General features: G+C 37.4%; 1 protein-coding gene across 7 annotated transcripts in view; it reads left to right on the top strand.

Annotated features, from left to right (window-relative positions):
* Window positions 1-13,206, top strand: part of CHD9 (chromodomain helicase DNA binding protein 9) — a 228,889-nt gene that overhangs the window by 123,950 nt on the left and 91,733 nt on the right. The window lies entirely within an intron of this gene.

The raw sequence follows: 13,206 nt of genomic DNA, 5'->3' as shown, positions 1-13,206 counted from the left end.
AAATAGAGTGGAATCATTGGTAGTTTTATACATCTTACAAAAATTTGAAAATTTTTGCAATAGGCTAACATTCGAAGATAGTTGTCAGATCAAGATCTCTTCATTTTCTCATCAAACTTGTTTTCATTCAAAAGTATTACTCAAGAGTTAAATAAACTGCAAAGCTAACATAGTCCCGAGACTGCCTTCATTTTCTCTTTTAAGTTAAAAAAAAAAAATAGTTTTATTTCTTTTTTAGTTTTGGTTGCGCCAGGTTGTTATTGCTGTGCCGTTATTGCTGCTTTTCTCTAGTTGTGGAGAGCAGGGCCTCCTCTGTAGTTGTAGTGTGTGGGCTTCCTCATTGCAGTGGCTCGATGAAGAGCATGGGCTCTAGGTGCTTGGACTTCAGTCTTTGGGGCGTGGGAGCTCGTGTGTACTTACGGCTCCTGGGCTCTAGAGCACAGGCTCAGTAGTTGTGGTGCATGGGCTTAGTTGCTCCGCAGCATGTCAGATATTCCCAGATCAGGGATCAAACCCGAGTCTCCTGCATTGGCAGGCGGATTCTTTACCACTGAGCCACCAGGGAAGCCCCCGCCTTTACTTCTGACACCATCTACACATTCTGGAGGTTCCCAGAACCACCCTTAGTTTAAATAATAGGCTAGCAGAACTTGCTGAAGAACTTTTATACTTATGGTTACAGTTTATTACAGGGGAGGTTATAGGTTGTGTGTGTGTCTGTGTATGTCAGTCGTGTCTGACTCTTTATGACCACATGGACTGTGGTCATAGGTTTAAACTTGTCAAAAGAAGGGATGCATAGGCAGCTTCAGAGGGTTTCAAACACAAAGCACTCTCTTAGGCGGTCCCGCTTTTGATGTGTGGCAATATACATGGGATATTGTTAATCGGTGATGCTCACCTGAGCTTCAGGGTCAGTTTTTATTTTTATTGTATCCATTAAATAGCTGTAACTGTTTATCTCTTTGATTGATTAGCTAGTTGCCCAATATGGTCGATCCCATCCTCTAGGTAGACTAATACCAGGTGACTCACAGCCTTCCAACCCGAAGTGAAGAGTCTGCGTTGAACCCCTATGAAATAAAATTGAAGCATTCATTAACCTCTTAGAACTGTGTATTTCAAAATTTTTTTCCTGGGACCCAGCATAGGTGTGTTTTTTAATGTTTATGAATGTATATATGTAGGGGCATGTATGTATTAACCTGTAACCAGTGTTTTTGAAAACACTGCTGCTGCTGCTAAGTCGCTTCAGTCTTGTCTGACGCTGTGCAACCCCATAGACGGCAGCCCAACAGGCTCCGCCGTCCCTGGGATTCTCCAGGCAAGAACACTGGAGTGGGTTTCCATTTCCTTCTCCAATCTGAAAACACTAGTCCACTACATTTATAAAGAATGTTAATGGCTATCCCCTGAACTGATGGCTTGTAATGAGATTTTAGTTCGTAGTTAAAAAAACCTGACTCTGAAAATCACACCATTGAGAATAGTGATGGCTAATTAGAAGGAACCAACTTAAAACTGTAGGACCTGAACAGATAAGATCAGAAGAGAAATTGAGGTTCTCTTGCATGGAGTGGTCTCCAGAAGTACAGACTGGAAAGGATAGTGTAATTAGTGCAAATGTTATCCAATAGGGGAACTTGGGTTTTTAAAATATAAAAATCAGAATGTTGGTTTTTGTGCTCTGTTACTAATTTCTCAGAGCTGCTTAGAATAATTTGATTCATCTTTCCTCAGATCTTTGCATTGCTAGTTCTTTCTTTTCATTCAGATTTCAGTATAAGTGGTCTCCTCAGTTAAGACTTTCCTTGAGTCCATTTTAAAATAGTTACCCCATCACTTTTAATCACATCATCCTGTTTTCATTCTTTGCATAGCCATTACCCTTACCTGGTTTCCCCCCCCCCCCCCCCCCACTTGCTTATCTCTTTCTTTAAAATGTTAGCTCCATTAGATCAGGGGCTTTATCTTGCTTACTGTTTTATTCCTAGTATTTAAAACATCATGTCTGGTAGGTAGTATGTACTCAAATAATATGTCTTGAATGAGTGATCTAGTCTGTGTTCCTCTTAAACCCCAAACAGAATGAGACTAGAGTATACTATAATTATCACCTCCCTTGTTCATTATACTTCTTTCCTGTTTGTGCAGTCTAAGATTGCATTTACTTTTTTGGCAAGCTCATTATACCATATATTCATTTAGTTTACAGTGAGCTAAAATTTCCTGGTATTTTTCACATGAACTGTTGTACATACTTTTTCTCTCCCTGCCTTTTTTTTTTAAAGTAGGTGGGAGTGTTTGTGTGTGCATGTGTGCGTGTACACGCATGCTTACAAGAATACCCATTTATAGATTTGGCCTTTTAAGATTTTTTTCATCAGCATTTTTGAGTATGGTTTAAGAGGGAGGCTAATTAAGAACTAAGGGTAGCTTTGCTGAAGAGATCTTAAGCTGAATTGAAAGGCTAGAGGAACCCAGAAGATTGACCGGATCACGGATTTAAGCTGAAAATATTCATTCATTTGGAGGGGCTATGTGCAAGTTGAGGAAGTAGGTTCTGTCAGACAGATTTTGGAAGATCTCAGTTGACATGCATAGGTTTGCTTCTTCCTATTCTTAAAAGAAATGTAGCATGATTTCTGCCAGGTTCAGACCTAGCATTGGAGTTAAACCCTTCATGAATCTAAATATTACTCGCTTTGAAACTTAGTATGGACATGAGTGTAGTAATACTTGAAGAATTATGTTCTCTTGCATCTGTCTCCTCTTCCTTCCCTGATTTTCCTTTCCTGGACATCCCACCCTCCCACACTATGTCCTCAAGACCCTAACCCTCTTGTCTAAAGCAGTCATTGGAGCGTTTTTAATTGCCCTTTATCATTTATCAAACCTTACATCATTGTGAACTTCCCAGCACTATTCCTACAGGTCAGTGCCCCTCATATTCTTCTTAATTCTGTCTTTTTTTACTCTGCATTTTGAAATCTGGTAAATTTGCAACCAGTATTTTTAGATATACTACATCTGTCGTTGTTAGAATCATTTCTTATTGAATTGTTGGAATTTGATTTTTGAGTCCTGACTTGCTGTACTGTATTTCCTGACTTTATTGATCTGCCTTGTGCTTTTTATAAGTTTCAGGCCATATGATGATACTTTTTTTTCTTTAACATCAAAAGGCCTACATTTATGACACACAGCTAGTATGCCTAAGCGTTTTGTGGATGCCAAAAGGTCATGTTTAGTTTTTTCATAGAATTCCCATCACTTCTACTTCCACAAATAACTTTTGTTGTGGTTAGAGTTACATCCAGAGATGTAGTTTCTCTCATAACTTCCTTTGCATTCTGCAAGATAAAATTTTAATATGATGAAATTAAGTATATTTTGTGATTTCTAAAATGCTTTTGACTTTTTACATATAGCTACTCTTCAGTATTTGATTTTCTCTTGCCTAAAGCTGTAAATCAAGTTCAGATACCTTATTTAAAAATTTTTCCTTATTGCAGATGTATTTAAATTAGCTTCCCCTTACCATCATTTTTATTTATGTTGGTAATTACTTGAGTGTTCAAGTAGTTTTTTAAATATCTCAGAATTCTTAAAGTAAAATTGATTTTTCATAATGCATTGTATACAAAAAACCAGTGTCTTTGAACATAACCAGTTCTCAATCTCCTCTTTAAAGATTTGATGGTTGTTTTTTTTTCTTTTATATTTATTTTATTAATACCTTTGAAAACATTGTCCGAAGAATTTAGAATATGATGATTAGTGTCGTCCACCAAATTATGCAACTGTGTGCTGGCTAATTTGCTTACCCTATTGCCCTTCTACTGTATCAGGTTTTCTCAAGGCTGTAAGAATGTATTTCACCATGGGTTTTGTCAGACTGCCACTACCACACTTCAGTCTTTGTTTTTATTTGGAAGAAATAGAAAATAGCAAATGGATTTACTGCTTTGGAAAGGCTACTGATTGCTCATTCATTGTCATAAATGTAATGCTTTATGGACTTTGGATCAGTAGTCATCTATGACAATAACTTAGCAGAAGAGTTGAACTTTGCTATTATTTCAGTGTGATAGACATTTGTCCTGCCTGTGCCTGAACTCTTCCATCTGCAGTTAGGAATAATTAATATTTGATTAATAGTTTGATTAAGAGGAATATTGTGAAGTCAAATAAGAAATAGTGGAAACTTTGGGGAAGGAAAATTATTTTTGAATTAACATATTCTAGAAATCTTATGGTAAATAGATACGGAAACAATGGAAACAGTGACAAACTTCATTTTCTTGGGCTCCAAAATCACTGCAAATGGCAACTGCAGCCATGAAATTAAAAGATTCTTGCTCCTTGGAAGAAAAGCTGTACCAACCTAGACAGCGTATTAAAAAGCAGAGACATTACTTTGCCAACGAAGGTCTGTGTAGTCAGAGCTGTAGTTTTTCCAGTAGTCATGTATGGATGTGAGAGTTGGACCATAAGGAAAGCAGAGCGCCGAAGAACTGATGCTTTTGAACTGTGGTGTTGGAGAAGACTCTTGGGGGTCCCTAGAACTGCAAGGAGATCAAACCAGTCAGTCCCAGAGGAAATCAGTCCTGAACCTTCATTGGAGAGACTGGTGCTGAAGCTGAAGCTGCAATACTCTGGCCACCTGATGCAAAGACCTGACTCTAGAAAAGACTCTGATGCTGGGAAAGATTGAAGGCAAGAGGGGAAAGAGACGACAGAGGATGAGATGGTTGGATGGCGTCTCAGACTCAGTGGACATGAGTTTGAGCAAGCTCCGGGAGGTGGTGGAGGACAGGGAAGCCTGGCGTGCTGTAGTCTGTGGGATTGCAGTCAGACACGACTGAGCGACTGAACAAGAAGCATTTTAGAAAAGGTGCTGTGGGAAGTTTGTATTATTTACCAAAGTGATATTTATATATGATATTTTAATTTTTTTGATAGAGTGTCTTTTTCATTTTCTTCTTTTTTATAATTATTTTATTCTTGGCTGTGCTGGGTCTTTGTCGCTGCATGGTCTTTGTCGCTGCATGGTCTTTCTCTAGCTGCGGCAAGCAGGGATTTACTGTCTAGTTGCAGCACGTGGGCTTCTCATTGTGGTGCCTCTCGTTGCGGAGCACAGGCTTCAGGAGTTGCAGCACATGGGCTCAATCAGTAGGCTTAGTTCCTTCAAGACATGTGGGATCTTCCCAGAACTGGGACCAAAACCGAAACTCCTACACTGGCAGGCAGATGCTTTACCACTGAGCCACAGGGAAGCCCTAATATTTTAATTTTTCATTGGTGGTATGATAATTTTGAATTGTTTTATAGAAAGGGCTTTACATTTTATACTTGTGATAAAATTCATTCTCTAATTTCTTTTTCTCTCTCTCGTACAGTAAACACCCCCAAGTTTGCAATTCCACTGTAGCCTGCCATTTTCCCTTCATTTAAGTAAAGTATTTAACACTGTCACTTTCTTCCCATTTGCTTCTTACTCTACTGTAATATGGCTTCTACCTCAACCACTCCATTAAACTATTCTTACCAGTAACCTGGACTATCTTACAGTGCTAGAAAGTAAAGAAGTGTTCAAAATTTGGTGCTGGTAAACAGAACTTAGGAACCAACTTGAAGGAGCTCTAAATGCTCAAAGCTGGAAAAATCTGAATGACAAATAATCATGTTATCAGATTATAACCTGTAGAATAAAATAAGTCTATACCAGTCCGTGAGTCTATACAAGTATAAATAATTGAATATTGAATGACTGAATGAATAAAGAGAAGAGGCAACTTTTGTTTGTAGTAGAATTCCAGTTGAAAATGTGGAAGGAATGATGGAAATAAATATTTTCCATTAGGCAAATAACCACAGTAGTAATCATTGTTATAGGCAGGAGTCATCAGTGTAAGCTAAAATAACTAGGCGGATATTTATGAGAAGCAAGATATTTGCATAGTCTGATAAGATACTTAATAATTATAAAAGGTGAAATTTATGAGAGTTATGGCAGACATAACTTTAACCAAGGGATCAAAGTTAATAGTACCAGTTATAAGACATACGGTCATCACGGTAAACCCTGATACAGTGATGCAGTGAGATGGGCACAGTATCACATTACAGCAGTAACAATAGTATCTGACATTTCTGACTATTTGTGTGCCAGATGCCACACTAAGCACTTTACTAGCATTATCTGTTAGGCCTCACAATACTAGCATTATCTGTTAGGCCTCATAATAGCCCTAGAAGATAGACACTATTATTATTCCATTTTACAGATGATGAAACTGGGACCCAGTGCTGGCTGAGTCCAAAACACTTTGCTTTAATCACGGCATTATGCTGAGAACAGCTTTTAGTGTATTAGTAATTTATGGACTGATGAATTCGGTATATTTAATGTTGTCAATAAGAAACTTCATGAAATTTTTTGGTTTAATGTGTTTAAGATACAGTTTTGTTTGGAAACAAAAGATGAAGTTTTGAACAATATGGCATTGAAAAAGCAACACAAACTAATAAAAAATAGGTTAAATATTATTTGTTTTTATATCATGTATAACCTTTATGTAACAAAAAAGTTTTCATGAAATATTTGGTTATTTTTATTGAAACTACTTAGCAACCCTAAATGTAAAAATCTGGTCCTATTACTTCTCTGTATGTACTCAATTACTGATTCCCTATTTCAGTTTAGCATGAAGTCCAGATATTTTAGCATAACTTACAAAACTTGATAATCTAATCCATTACCTTTCTGTCTTAATTGCTTATCATTCTTCCGCATGCATCGTTTTCTTGTCATGCCAAACTACTTGTTATTCCCAGAGTGTAACTGTTTTAATTTCTTTATTATATATAATATTTCATGTGTACACAAAATCAGAGTATCTGTCACTCAGCTACAACAGCCATCAGTTTATAGGCAATTTTTTGTCCAGATGACCCTATGACTATCATACCCACCCCCTCTAGCAACTATCTTGAATCACACCTCAGTGGTATCGTGTCATCTGTAAATATTTCAGTTTATATACCTAGAACACAAAGGTTTTTGCTTTAAAACACTTCAAAATTAGTTTCACACTTAATAACTATTATCCTGTCATAATCAAATATCCAATCAAAGTTAAAGTTCCCTAGTAGTAACAAATATAGTCTTACACACTTTCTCAGGTCTGTGTCAAGACAAGGACCACACATTACATTCAGTTGATATGAAATTTTGAGTGTCTTATTTTTGTTTCAATTTTTTTTTATTTTGGCATTACATTTAGTCTTAAGTCACTTTTGATCTCTGGTTACACTTTGTTTCTTATAGTTTCTTTGTAAAGAAACTGAGCCATCTGTCTTTAGAGTTTCCCACATTCTGGATTTTGCTGAATACATTCCCATGGTATGCTCTAACATGTTTTTTCTCTCTGTATTTCCTGTCACATAATAATAAATTTTTATTTAAAAAAAAATAACTTTCATGAATATCTACTGTTTCTCTGAACTACTATGTGGATGATTAAAATAAATGAAATACAATAACATTACCTTATCAATGTAAAATTCAGAACTCAAGACAATAAAAAAAAAGAGAATGTCATCATTAGCTAGAAGTGGAAACCCGACTACTAGCACAAGCACAACAGTAAGCCTTTTAATTTGTGAACCTGGGAGTTCACAGACGTGAAGAAAACAAAATAATTGCCTCACATCTATCAAAAACTCAGAAAACAAATCTATGGGTAAAACTCAGGAGACTTTGACATAATAATTTGGATCAGTTTTTCCTGCTTTTTTTCTCTTTAAAAGCAAGTCTTTATTGGTACTTTGTGGAAATAATGTTATGTAATGAATGCAGAGAAGTTACCACTCATGTTTGATACTTATTATTAAAATTAACTATAAATTTATTGCTTTTAGAGTTTGGTTTAATATGAATACTTAAGGAAATAATTATATAATTCATCCTAAAATAAAAATACTAAAAACGAGCACCCTGGTTTACTATAAAGTTTTACAGAACTAAAATGCCTTCTAAGTTAGGTTTATAGTATCAAACTGCTCTCAGATATTTACTTTACATTTATTGATTAAAAATATTTTTTTATTTGACTGTGCTGAGACATATAAAGGATCTTAGTTCCCCAACCCAGGGATCGAACCTACACCCCCTGCAGTAGAAGGTCAGAGTCTTAACCACTGGACCACCAGCAGAGTCCCTTTGCTTTCCTTTTGACGGCAGAGCTTTTAACTCTTGCGTTTTGATTTCCATTTCAACACTCATGATACTCACCTTACCATTTTTGTAGTTTTCTTTTTGTTTTTCTTCTTTTAACTCCTCTTCATCTCCAGGTATTCAAAACTTGATGTTTTGGTTTGCACTACTGTCTTATTTGTAAAGAATTGGAGAGTGCACTGAAAACCTGATGTTCCATCACCCCAAAGACTTGATATATTTCCTATTTAATAATAAATATTTGGGCTTTCTGGTGGCGCAGATGGTAAAGAGTCTGCCTGCAATGCAGGAGACCTGAGTTTGATCCCTGGATTGGGAAAATCACCTGGAGAAGAGAATGGCTATCCGCTTCAGTATTCTTGCTTGGAGAATCCCATGGACAGAGAAGAGCCTGGTGGGCTACGGTCCATGGGGTCACAAAGAGTCAGCCACAACTGAGCAACTAACACACACAATAAGTATTAATAAATATTATTAATAATACATGTTCTACAGATAATATTTTCCTATATAACTATAACCATAATGAGTGGGAAGTTAATACAGCAGGAGCTGTTGGGACAGAGAAAGGAAACAAAACACAATTAAGCAGATTGGACAGAATTTGTTGACTGCTTCTGTGGGTGAGAAAGAAAAATTGTAACATTGAAAAAAGTTACTATTAACTACCCTTTTGTATACTTGTGTAAATTGGGAAATTGCCTACATTAAAAATGATTAGTTACTTAACACTTCAGTGTTGATGTTCCATGAGAATATAGTTTTAAAATATTATATCACTAGTAAAGTAATGCTCAAAATTCTCCAAGCCAGGCTTCAGCAATACATGAACCATGAACTTCCAGATGTTCAAGCTGGTTTTGGAAAAGGCAGATGAACCAGAGATCAAATTGCCAACAGCTGGATCATTGAAAAAACAAGAGAGTTCCAGAAAAACATCTATTTCTCCTTTATTGACTATGCCAAACCCTTTGACTATGTGGATCACAATAAACTGGAAAATTCTGAAAGAGATGGGAATACCAGACCACCTGACCTGCCTCTTGAGAAACCTGTGGGCAGGTCAGGAAGCAACAGTTAGAACTGGACATGGAACAACAGACTGGTTCCAAATAGGAAAAGGAGTATGTCAAGGCTGTCTATTGTCACCCTGCTTATTTAACTTATATGCAGAGTACATCATGAGAAACGCGGGGCTGGAAGAAGCACAAGCTGGAATCAAGATTGCCGGGAGAAATATCAATAACCTCAGATATGCAGATGACACCACCCTTATGGCAGAAAGTGAAAAGGAACTAAAAAGCCTCTTGATGAAAGTGAAAGAGGAGAGTGAAAAAGTTGGCTTAAAGCTCAACATTCAGAAAACTAAGATCATGGCATCTGGTCCCATCACTTCATGAGAAATAGATGGGGAGACAGTGGAAACAGTGTCAGATTTAATTTTTTTGGGCTCCAAAATCACTGCAGATGGTGATTGCAGCCATGAAATTGAAAGACGCTTACTCCTTGGAAGGAAAGTGATGACCAACCTAGATAGCATATTTAAAAGCAGAGACATTACTTTACCAACAAAGGTACATCTGCTCAAATCTATGGTTTTTCCAGTGGTCATGTATGGATGTGAGAGTTGGACTGTGAAGAAAGCTGAGCGCTAAAGAATTGATGCTTTTGAACTGTGGTGTTGGAGAAGACTCTTGAGAGTCCCTTGGACTGCAAGGAGATCCAACCAGTCCATCCTAAAGCAGATCAGTCCTGGGTATTCATTGGAAGGACTGATGCTGAAGCTGAAACTCCAGTACTTTGGCCACCTCATGCGAAGAGTTGACTCATTGGAAAAGACCCTGATGCTGAGAGGGATTGGGGGCAGGAAGAGAAGGAGACGACAGAGCATGAGATGGCTGGATGGCATCACCGACTTGATGGACGTGGATTTGGGTAAACTCCAGGCGTTGGTGATGGACAGGGAGGCCTGGTGTGCTGTGGTTCATGGAGTTGCAAAGAGTCGGACATGACTGAGCGACTGAACTGAACAGTAGAAGAAATGTTTGATTATAAATATTTGATGGTCTACTGTTAAGATTCATCGTTAAATGGGATTTGATATCAAGTAATGGAATCTCTTGAGAAGCTTTGTACGAGAAGTGAGATATTTTGGAAATCACCCTAAGTTCTGTGAATAATGTCAGTGAGTTAAGAAAATGGCAGGAGAATCTATATCTTGTATTCCACCCCTTATTTCTTCCTGAGGTTCCAGTCCCAAATTTGCAATTACTCAAACCATTTTAAGCTCAGTGTGAAAAGAATTAAATCATGCAAAAATACACACCCTTTCTCAACTAGATTTCCTGTTTCTTTTATCTTCTCCTGTACCAGTACTTGGTCTAGAAAACAAGTATTGATTCTTCCTGCTTGTCAGCCATACCCACCCATGTATTGTTGATTTCTACATCTTGGAAAGAGGACTGGGAAAAACTGAACTTGTTTCTTGCTTCATTACTAGTATCTCTGCGATTTTGAGAAAGTCATTTACTTTCTTTTTTATTCAAATTAATCTCTATAACTTAGGGTATTTGAACCAATCTCTGTAATATATTGGTATTTGAACCACTCCGTGTAACTTAAAATACAAATACAAAACTTACTTGTATTATACAGTGGTTAAGACCATGGTTTCCACTATAGGGCTTTCTGCCTCCTCATCCCTGCTCCGTCTTTCCTTAACCTTTTGGTCTCAGGCAGGTTATTTCTCTATGCCTTAATGTGTGCTTGCTTGGTCACTAGTCGTGTCTGACTCTCTGCGACACTATGGACGGTAGCTCATCAGGCTCCTCTGTTCATGAGATTCTCCAGGCAAGAATACTGGAGTGGGTTGCCATGCCCTCCTTCAGGGGATCTTCCCAACCCAGGGATGCAACTTGTGTCTCTTATGTCTGCTGAATTGGCAGGCAAGTTGTTTACCACTAGCGCCACCTAGGAAGCCCCTGCGCCTTAGTATCCTCAGCTATAGAATGAGGAGATAGTAGTCCATACCTCACAGAGTTGTTGTTGTTTTTTCATTTTTGTTGGCGTTTAGTTGGTTTACAGTGTTGCACTAGTTTCAGGTGTGCAGCCAAGATTATACATATATATATATATATCCACTTTTTTAAGAGATTTTTTCCCGTATAGGCCGTTAAGAGAATTGAATCATTCTGTGTACTATGCAGCAGGTTCTTATCAGTACCCATTTCACATGTGTGCACGTGAGGCTTCCCGGGTGGCTCGGTGGTAAGAGTCCGCCTACCAGGCAGGAGATGCGGGTTTGATCCCTGTGTCAGGAAACTCCTCTGGAAAAGAACGCCCCTGGCAACGCACTGCAGTATCCTTGACTGGGCCTGGTGGGCCCAGGGGTCTGTGGGGTTGCGAAAAGTCAGACACGACTTAGTGGTTGAGCAGTGGCAGTGGGTATATGTCCATTTCGGTCTCACAGTTACCCCCCTCCCATCCCCTGGCAACCACACATCTGTTTTCTGCATGTACTCTACTTCTGTTTTGTAAATAAAGTCGTTTGTACCCTTTTAAGTTTCACAATAAGCAATATCATACGATGTTTATCTTTCTGTGTCTGACTTTCTTGAGTGAGTATCACAGTCTCTTGGTGCATCCGTGTTGCTGCAGATGGCATTATTTTGTTCTTTTTTATGGCTAGCATTCCATTGTATATATGTAGCACATCTTCTTCATCCACTTCTTTGTTGATGTTCATTTAGGTTTCTTCTGTGTCCTGTCTGTTGTAAATAGTGTTGCAGTGAACATTGGAATGCATCTCTGAGTTTTGGTTTTCTTTGTAGGGTTGTTTTTAAGATTAATCGAGTTACTGTACTGTAGATCGCTGAACAATGTAGGGTTAGAGACTCACTAAAAGATCCAATTATAATTTATAGTCAGTTTTCCCTTTATGTGATTCCTCCATATTTGCAGTTCATGATTCCTCCATATCTGTGGTTCCACATCCTTGGATGAAACCAGTGGTGGATTATGTAGTATTTATTGGGAAAAAAATCTGTATATAAGTGGACCCAGGCAGTTTAAATCCACGTTGTTCATGTGTTTGTCATATTAGGCATAGTGCCTAGAACATAGTAAGGATGAAATGTGTTAGCTCTTATTATTATTATTATTTTTAAAACTTGTTTGTGCCCCTAAGTCTAGTCTCTCATTTTGAAATACTACTGTAAGAATCTCTCCCATTTGCTACTCCTCTCCATTATCACTATTACCCTATTATTCAGGATTTAATTAATTATTGCATGTAAAATGCTTAGAATAGTGCCTGTCACCTAGTAAGCATTTGGTGGTGGCCGTTATTATTGGTTGTTATGATTTTTATATAGATGATCTCTCAGGTTACTAAGATCCTTTTCTTGCCATTAATGATCCTGTGTCTTTAATATCCTTTCCTGCTCTTTACTTTGGTCTTTCTAGGATACTGTTCATATAATGTAGCTCCATTTCAGGGGCTTTGATGCCTAAAAGGAAAGAAAAACTAAAAACAGGTTCTTTGTCAGATGTCAGATGATCTGACAGACCATCTGAACTGTCAGACCAGTTGAAAAAATGGCATTAATGAAAGAGGTAAATGTGAATTTTGAAGCAGTGAAAATTTTGTTTTAGGTATTTCAGATTACTAAAATAGTCTCAATATTTTATAGGAGAAAAATGGTATTAATTATCAAATTCAGGGGGACTTGCTACTTATTTGTTTTTAGCAAGGGACTAAAACTCAAATTGTTATATGAGAAACTCAACATTTTAGTTGAAATAGAATGTGGAGAGTAAAGGTCAGGAATGTTTTAGGAGTTTTTTGAGGTTAGGAAAATAAATTAATGTATGAATTCAGGTTTAAGTAAGAGAAAATTTTAAGTAGGATTAGTTATTTTTTATAGACAGATCTTATGTGTTCATTTCAAAATCTTAAGCTTCTT

Source organism: Odocoileus virginianus, chromosome 20 (genome assembly GCF_023699985.2).
Source record: "Odocoileus virginianus isolate 20LAN1187 ecotype Illinois chromosome 20, Ovbor_1.2, whole genome shotgun sequence".
NCBI lineage: Eukaryota > Metazoa > Chordata > Mammalia > Artiodactyla > Cervidae > Odocoileus > Odocoileus virginianus.
Note: the sequence above shows the minus strand (reverse complement) of the source record. Positions and strands in the feature narration are given on the sequence as shown.